This window comes from Cryptomeria japonica, chromosome 7, assembly GCF_030272615.1.
Source record: "Cryptomeria japonica chromosome 7, Sugi_1.0, whole genome shotgun sequence".
NCBI classification, from domain to species: Eukaryota; Viridiplantae; Streptophyta; class Pinopsida; order Cupressales; family Cupressaceae; genus Cryptomeria; species Cryptomeria japonica.
The window spans coordinates 781,873,809-781,884,072 of record NC_081411.1 but is presented as its reverse complement, the minus strand read 5'-3'; positions in this window follow the sequence as shown (position 1 = coordinate 781,884,072).

Sequence of the window (10,264 nt, the reverse complement as noted above, 5' to 3'; positions counted from 1 at the left end):
TATTATGTGTAATCATGGATTGAATGATGTTAACTTGTCACTATGTTATGGGACATAGTCATTGGGAAAAGTTCTTATATGCCTAGAAAGTGTAAACAATTGAGTTATTTACATTGCTCCTATTTATTAAAATGTTAACTTGGTTGTAGAAATTGATATTTGAAGCTAGTTCTATATGATAAAGCTTTGTAAAAAGATGAATTGGTAAAAGAAATTGATCATGAGGACATGTTTACTTTCCATGGTTGGTAGAATGAGTATGGTAATTGTGGTTATTTTTTTTTATGCAATAATTGGTGTAATGAAAGGAAGAAAATTATTGTTTCTCTGCTATGATTGTGGATAATTCATAGAATATTTTAAGAAATGTATGGCTTTAGTTGTACCTTGCCAATGGATAATGACATTCATAAAGGTTTTAGCAATAATGTTTCATTTATTTATGGAAGGATTCATACATGCAAATTTATATTTGTTAAATGAGTTTTAGGGCTAATAAGTGTTGCATGATTTCCATCTAGCCTTATGAATTCTGGGAGTAAGCTAGAGCCTAGGGGGGAGAATGTAGTGCCCATACCCTAGTCGGCATTCTAAAACCAGATTGACCTTGGTTGACTTTTTTCTGTGTGGCATTTTGGATGGTTGATTAACCATTATGTAATGTTGTAGATTAGATAATATGAATATTGTGCATAACAATTGTAGATAATAAGTTTAATTGTTTCCCTAATACTTGTTATACATCTCGAGCTAAAGACTTAATTGAATATATATATGTGTATGCTTGCATGACTCATGGTTGCAGGAGATTGCAGGTACAATACCACCTAGGTACGAGGTTCATCTCCATCAGGATTCGCAGGGTTGAGTATACCTCTTTCATCCTTAGAATTTGGATTAGGTGGTCATAAAACCGTCATCTTTCCTTAGCCATGATCAAGTGAGTGTCATGTGTGGTCTGTTGGTTTCCCTTTTCGTTTGGGTTTGCGTATCGTGTGATTTGTTGGCTTTCTTAGGTTGCCTGCCTTGCGTGTGGTAAAATGGATTATTTTATCCTAAGTATTTAATTCAATTTAATGTGTTCATTTACACATTAGTAATTGAGAAATTAAAATAAATAGGTTGCTTTTATGTGATTAATCATTAATTAAAAAGATTGCTTTATTTATGTTGGTAGCAAGTGAGTATTTAATTTGGTTTAATGTGTTCATTTACGCATTGGTAATTGAGAGATTTAAAATAAATAAGTTTCTTTTATGTGATTAATCATTAATTAAAAAGATCGCTTTATGTATGTTTGTAGCAAGTTTAAGTATTTAATTTGATTTAATGTGTTCGTTTACGCATTTGTAATTCAGGAATTAAAATATATAGGTTTCTTTTATGTGATTAATCATTAATTAAAAAGATCGCTTTATTTATGGTTGTAGTGAGTTTAATTTAATGGTTAATTTTAAATAACAAATTTAATTAGTTTATACGTTTTAAAAAGGAAAGATTTAAAGTAATTTGAAATTGAAATAATTTAATCTCTTTTGCATTTTCGAAAAGAAAGGTTAATTTTTATTATTTAAGAAAATCAATTTTTATTAGAAAAGCAAGTTTAATTTATATGTATGTTTGATATAGTGTGAAAGATTGATTTTGGGAATTTAATTTAATTAAAATATTTTATCCTCATCAATATTGTGAAATATAAATGTTGGCTTAGTTAATATTGAGAAAATTAAAATTTAATGAGAGAGAAGCATTTTTAATTTTAATTAGAAAAGCAAGTTAGATTATTTGAATAGTTGAAAAGAATGATTAATCTCATTTTTTATTTAAATAGTGTTTAAATTCAAAATTGGAAAATTAGGTCAAAATTTCATTCTTTTAACCTAGGTTGGAAAAATATTTTGGGGGTTGTTGATTTTTTTGTGGGGAACATATATTTTTTTGGATGGAGAAATTGGGGATTTTGGGAAAGAGGATGGATTTTTTTCTGCACCTGCAGGTTGGGCTCATCTTCAAAATCTTGCTAGGAATGCGAAATGAGGAAGGATTCAAATGCATCTCTTGATTTCTTGGGATATTGGGTTTTGTCTCTTCAAAAAAATGGTTGTTCTTGAAAATTTCTTGCTATAAACCTCCATGAATGCTCTTAAAATTTAAGTTTTGGTTCTATGAATGTTGGTTGTTTTGGGTCAAGATTGTTTAAATGGTTTTGTGGTTGATCAAATGTTGCCTATCTGAAGGTTATTGAGTATGTTGTTCTCAAAATCTAATTCACTTTAAAATCCATATAGTGGTATGATAACTCTGTATGCAGAAGAGAAATTAAAGAGAAAGAAACCTTTAGGACAACATATGACAAGGTTTGATTAAACTTCTACACTTTGAACTTATTAAAAGTTCAGGCGGGTATACCTCTGTGAACTGAATTCACACTTTTAAAAGATAAATCCACAACAAACTAGTCCAAAAACTAGTGGATCTAATCACCTTAAAACTAACTGAAACACAAGAATGAAAATTGTACTCATGTTCAGTATTGATCTACAAGATGCATAGAAGATGACCTTAATAGATATTAGTGCCTTATCCAAGGTAACAGAGTCATCTAAGTTCAAACAATACTTCCACAATCAAATATCTCTACATATTCCATCATTTTGGCTTTTGCAGATCCCTATACATGCCTGACACACATAAGAATTTATTCATATAAAACTAAACTATGTACATCAAAATTCAAAATGTCCCACAAAGGATTTACTGGTAGAAATGATTCTTGTGTATTTAATTCCCCTCCTAAAGAGAAAAGCTAAGAAACTTATCTACTGAAAGTTACCTTACAACCCATATTCAAACGAAATAACCCTAGATTACTCAGAATGATATAGTAAACACTTGCAAACATACTTGAAGACAACACAAAGTTTAAACTGAAAACCAATGGTCTGTATATTGATATTTTCTTCAAAAAAGTATTACAAAAACCTTCAAATATTCTCCATTAAAACTTGGAAAAGCTCAGATAAATTTCTATAGCATTTTCTTACAATTCCTTGCGATCATCCTTCTACTAGTCCTGGTATCCATTTATAACAATATGGATGCACACATAACTTCAGACTTTCCTAGGAGAGTTTGTTACAATCATTTCTTCTTAAGAAGAAGTTACAAAACCTTTTACAAATGTGGTTACAAGTCTCTTTCAACATGCGTGGCTTCTTCCTCTTGTTGTTCTATTGCAACATTTTCCAACTACTCCACATCAAGCATTGCATACTTTCTTGTCCATTCCTGATACACCTCATTAGCAGGTCATGAGAAGTTAATCACTCTTGTTTTTGTCTTGGCTAATCTTTTCCAAGAATTCCTCATTTTATTGACTTCTGAATTCAGGAAACCATAATGAGATTTTATTTTCTCAATCTCTACAATTGTTTTGACAAATATGGAGGCATCCTCTGATTTAACAATTCCTTTTATTCTCAATGACAATTTGGCTTCCAATTCGCTAAGCCATATTTGATTGTCCTTTAATTGGGTTGGGCTGACAAAACCTCCTAGGAGTAATTCAAAAACTTGATTATTGTACTCTTTCTTATACAAGTTGATCTTTCTATCTGCATTATCCACTCCTTCTGCCAGCTTTACTAAATCCTTTGTCATATTATTTGTAGATTTAATAATAGGGTCAGCCCTTGCCTCATCATAGGATACACAAATCAGTTCTATATCCTGCTCTCTGGGTCTCCATTTATCAAAAATAGGCATTAAAACAACCTTGTCCCCATTTAACTCATTCCACATTTCCAAAAATCTTACTCATGTTGTTATACATTAGTGAAGACCCTATAGTGTCAGCAAAACTTAAAATTGTAGGCTTTACCCTCTCTTCATATTTCTTTGCATATAAGGCTTGAGCCTGTTTTAAATTCTCCATTTCATGGGGAGTGATCTCAATCAATTGAGAACTAGAAGGTGTTAGAGATGGTGGGAACTCAATAATGGGGCTGGTAGGTGGAGGTCTTGTAGGAGAAGAGGAGATCATCAATGTTAAGGATTCACCATGATGGTATTGTCCTACCAACTAGGTTTGTAGTATGGTGATGATGCTATCTTTACCCCTTACCTCTTCCTTGGCAATGTTGTAAGCTTTCAAAATTGTCTCCAACTTAACTTGGAGATACGCCTTTTCCTTAGCCTCTCTTTCTGCTACTGCAACACTAAACTTTGCAGTCTCTAGCACAGTGCTAGCAGCTTCCACTACCCTAGTACTCTACACTCTTTTTACTATCATTCCTCCAAGGTAACTTGACCCTGGGGTGTCCTTATTCCTCTTATTTTCATCTCATTTAAGAGACCACATGACCAGTGCAGTATTATCTTTATTGAAAGCAACTCCCTCCATAGGTTTGGTCTACTTTATTACTGCCTCTAAAACTAAGGCATTTGTTATGTCCCATTCGGGGAGAATGAGTACCCCATCCCATGCTACCATGTCTCTTCTCTACTCAGGAGTGATGGTCTTAAACTCATCAACCATTTCTTGCTTTATCTCTTCCTCCACCACAGTTGGATCCTTGTGGGGCTACTCACCTTTCTTCTTTTCACACCTAGCATTAAATTTATCAATGGTCTGCTTCCACACAAATTGCATGAAAGCTCCTGATGTGACAAAATTATTGTCAGCCAAGAAATCATCACTAACTTGCTTAATCTCAGGATCCCACTCCTGGCCCTTGAACTCATTAGTAGTAATGTTCATCTCAATAGTAAGGGGTTCTTCTGGCATTCCCTCTTCCACTTCATCATATGTGTATGCTATCTCTCCAAGACTGCCTAACTGTAACTGTTAGTAAGCTGATGCCTTTTCATCTCCTATATGAATAGGGGATTGAGATGGGGAATACAAGGGTTCATAAGATTGTACTTCCTTTCCCACTCTCTATTTCTTTGGGCTATCTTGAATGTCAATGACATCCTATTGTTTATAGTGAAAATGGATAACAATAATATTGAAAGACTAAATAGATTCAACCTAACAACAACAAAGATCCACCATAACATATGAAGATTACCTAAGACAATGTAAATAAAATGAAATCACAAAGATTATACCATCACATGTCCAATAGGGTTTGGATCTCCATTCTTCCTATCTCCATTGATCTTGCTTGATATATTTGCTCTCAGATTTTATGTGCACAAGAGCTCAACAAAGAACAGAAATGTGGTTGCAAGTAGGATCGCATATGCCAAGTAGTAGTTAGCTTGATTCATTAGCTAGGTAGTTAGGGTTTGATAATGAAGGAAGCATCTCCTTATATAGAAGATACAATATGAAATGGAGGGATAAGATTGAAAGGTGTAAAAGGAGGTCGGCTATGATTAGAGGGTAGGTAAATAAAATAATAAAATAATGAAAGCAGTAGGTAGTGTATGAATTAAGAGATGAATGACATGTGTCATGGGTAGAAAAGGCTAATGAATTAATTAAATAAATAAAGATTCATTTAATTAATTGAAGAAGTGGGATCAATTAAATAAATAAGATATTTATTTAATTTAAGAAAATGATAATTTAAATAAATAAATGTATTTATTTAAATGAGAAATAAGGCTAGAAGAGGATAAATGAATTAATTAAATAAATAAAGATTTATTTAATTAAAAGAAGAATTAAGCTTAAGTAATTAAATAAATAAAGATATTTATTTAATTAGACATGACAATTTTAGGTGTCTACATTTTGCCCCTCTTTGAGACAACGTAGCTTGTCACGTTGTTTCAAAGAAGATAATATGAACTGATATAGAGTTGCCCCAAGATGGGAATGATATGCCCCCTCAAGAGATTGGATGAAAAAATGTGTGAAAAGATCACAGACAATCTCTCGATAAGAAAGAAAAGCTATAATGGACTAACTAGATAAAGAGATAGGATCATGGGATAACGAAGACTGACTCAGGAGACAAGGGTTAGGGCTAGGGCTAGGATAGTCTATAAGATAGACCATGAGGGAAATACATCCTCATTGTCATCTACACCTCCAAGAGATTAGAGTGCAGAGAGAGAAAAGAGTAGCAGCAGTCAACAATGATGGCTTTAGTTCATAGATTCGATCACGTTCGCCGATTTTAGAGGCCAGTAGATGCAGGAGAGCCAGTAAGTACCACAAAACCTCCTTGTACTGTGTTGCATTTATTGTTTTCATTAATGCATGCTAGATAGGGTAATAAATGCACTCTAGGATAGGGTCCCAAAAAATGTGAAAAACATCCAGGCACATTTGCGTTGGTGCCAGGCGTGTCTATGTTAGGAAAAGTGTCTGTACAGAATGCAGTCACGTCTGTGTCATGCAGGCGCATCTATGAAATTCAAGCACGTCTGTGGAAGGGAGGCACATCTGTGCAGAGCATAGGCATGTTTATGTTTTTTAGGCACATCTATGCAGTCTATAAGCACGTTTATGTCATGAAAGAGCTTTGTGTCTAAAAATGTGAATTTGTCTTCTAGGTCAAATCGATAGTTCTATGATGAACATATGCTGTCGATTGGATAAGCTGCTAAGAGGATACACTCAAGCAGGTCCTCTAAGGAAGACTAGGATAGCAGATAGGGCTAGGATTGATAATTTTGTGATAAAACATATGTTTCCAATTAGGAAACTACTCAAGAGGATTCACTCAAGCAGAGGCCCTAGGATAGGATAAATCAAGGCACTTTGTGATGAACAGGGAGTGCAAATGTGAGCAGCACTTTGTGATGAACAGGGAGTGCCAAACACATAGTACTTTGTGATGAATAGGGAGTACCACTAGGATAGAAGCAACACTTGTGATGAACAGTGAGTGTCACTAGGATAGAGTACCATATGTATGTAGATAAAAAGTAGCATTTTGTGATGAACAGTGAATGCCACTATGACTGACATGATTGATTTGATTGACTATAGGAGTATTTGCCTATGTTGGAGTCACTGGAGAGATTCCCATCAACTTAGATGTTGCAATCTGAGTTGACATTCAAGGACCGAGCTATGATTGAGGCTATGGGATTGAGACATATTCTGTATGTGCCTGAGTTTCAGGTGAACATGGGGTTGCTGACTGCATTGGCTAAGAGATGGCACTTTGAGACTTGCATGTTTCATTTACCGATGGGGGAGATGACAGTCACCCTAGAGGATGTATATAGGATTCTACAGATACTGATCGATGGGGAGCTGATTCCTTACAATCCAGATGGAGATAGGGATGCCCTGAGATGAGTGTTCCAGGATCTAGGATTGGGGATGAGGGCAAGACACGTGGCATGGGACACCATTGTAGCAACAGGGTTAGCGCTACAAGCGGTACTTGGAGGAGTGATTAGTGGGTTCTTGTGTCTAGATAGAGCGACACGAGGGTTGGCTGTGGGTTGGGGAAGTGCACTAGAGACACTAGTTACTCCGCACACTAAATATGCCTAGGGACCGTGCATGCTGACACATTTATATTATGAGCTGCATCAGTTTGTGTAGCTTGGATCAGTGGGATTGGGCTATGAAGTGACATTGCTATAGGTGTGGGCATATCAACATCTTCCAGTGACATGACCGATACACTTCAGGGGCAGGGGCCATGGATGTAGTTTTGTGCATTTGTACGATATGATCACCTCGTAGCCACGGATTAGCAGGTTGGAGTACTAGTGGCGAGCTATAGATGAGATTGATATGGTGATATGGAGGCCATACCTGGGATGCGAGCAGTGGGAGGATGATGCAGTAGAGCTACCCTACACCTTCTGGAGTAGGTATCTAATTGGGAAGATGCCCTATGTACTAGAGAGGTAGCTGGTTGATAGGGTGGGCAGGCAGTTTGGCAGGATCCAGCGGATGCCATGGGGTTTTGGTATGTATGCACGGACGGTCAGGCATCAGGTGCACTTTGGGCCATTGCTATCATATGATCAGGTTGTTACACAGCTAGTGGAGATGATGCCCTTACCTTGGGATATATGGCTAGAGATTGAGGATGCTAGCATGGATGCAGAGTACATAGCATATTGGGCTGAGCATCCATTTCCACACCTAATAGATCCAGGAGAGCTACTAGATAGAGATAATGGTGGGGATGGTGATGATGATGGAGATGATGGGGGTAGAGGCCGACGAAGGAGGCAGGGTGCAATTGGAGACTGAAGGGTGGCATCATGGAGGTAGGGTGGAAGGACAGACAGGCTTGGATTGTGAGGGGTCGCAGTGGATTGCCGCTATAGGTGCCAGTAGCACAGGGTCCTAGATAGGTGCAGGGATGGGGATAGAGGTAGGTATAGGTATAGCCACTAGTACAGGCACAGGCACAGGGATAGGCACCTATATAGGGGGAGCCACAAGCAGAGGCACAAGGGGCTAAGGCAGAGGAGGATGAGCTGGTTGAGCTAAGGGAGATCTACTAGGGACAAGCAGATGAGATCCAAGAGTTGTAGAGGGAGAGGGATAGATTGAGGAGATAGCTCAGAGATATTGAGTGGGAGTGGGACCAGGCCACTCAGCGCTACACAGAGGCTAAGATAGCACTAAGGGCTGGGAGGCAGGCGATAGAGGACACAGGGGCTGGATATGCCTATGTCCTGTGGGCAGGAGAGGAGATAGGCTACTGGCAGGATCTATATTATGGTGCAGTGCCACTAGATCAGCAGGCGAGGAGCTTCCGTAAACCATCACGGATAGCGACAGCTACGGGAGGGAGCCAAAGGAGACAATCATCTAGTGGTGGGGTTATGGGTCCTCCACCACCACCAGATAGAGGGGACAGGAGGGATGATCCTGAGGTGGGTTCTTCCAAGGCTCAGATTCCATCAAGGCTAGGTGGCTTCGAGGGAGGGAGTTCATCATAGCTGTAGAGGGCTCCCTATGTATCAGTATTGTACCATTTTGTATTATGATGTAAACACCTACAAGTGATTATAGCCATATGATTTTGACATCATTGTATCATGACACTTTTGATTTATATATATGAGATGATTCATCTTTGCAGCAACTATATGCACGTGTTCCTATGTGATGAGATGTTTCATGGTGTATGTTTCTATGTGATGGTTATGATATGGATGCAAATATGTACATGATGAAATGCCATATTTTTGTTCTTTTATGTTTTAGATGTTTATGCATATGCAAATGTGAATGTATGAAATGTAGATGAATATGATAATGTAGATACTATTTACATGATGAGAATGTAAAATGTGCTAACATGTGTTGTGTGCAGGATGTGATGCAATTGTGATATCTATATGTATATATGAATGAAATGCTTATATGTGGTAATGCAGGTGAAACTACATGAAATGCAGATATTTTTTTGGTGTGTCATTATACGTAGTCATGTGATAGTGGGCTACATTGACTCAAGAAGGACGATGGAGGCCAATCAAGAAATGGGGGATGGAAAATAGAAGATATGAAAGTGAAAGAGCTTCTTGTGCGTTATCATCATTGAGCTTTATTATGGCAAGTAGGTTATGACAATTGAGGCATATGTTCAACCTAGAAAGTCATTGTACCTATTTGCATGGAGATAAGATAGTCACAAACAAGGAATGCCCCAGTTCATACTAGACTCATAGTGTCCTCATATCCTTGGACAAGTCATAGCATTACTAAGAGACAATCCATAGATAGCAAAGAAAAATAGGTGACAATACTCCATCCTCGCCTTTCTAGTCAAAGACATCCTAGAGATAGAACCTCTAGTCAAAGACATCCTGGAAAAGCTAAAAGATATGTCACCAGAAAAGATAAAATCAAAAGAAAACCAAGACTCGACACCAACATCTACTGGAGTCCTCAAGTTTTAGTGTCTCTTGTCACTTGTATAAGTCTTATTTGATTGTGGTCACAATGTTTACTTTCACAAAAAAGATAGATCACACTAAACCATAATGTTGTCCGAGTCAGTTGAAAGATTTGATTTGTTGAAGTCCATTATTGCTGTTGTGTCTCATCTGAAACTATCTAAATCCATGAAATGGATACTTTATTATGGAGAAGATGAAGCTTTATTATGGATTGGTGATGCAAGTGTTTCTTTATTGTGGATTGTGCGCAGATAGATTGAAGAAAACTGGAAGTAATTGTACCCCTCAGAACATGTGATGCTCTCAGTTCCAGACCCATTACTAGAGGTAGGATTTGCCTTAGCCAGAGATAGGAGCTGATTTATTATGGAAGGAAAGGGATGAAAAAGGAATGTTTATTATGAATGGCTAACCAATCTTA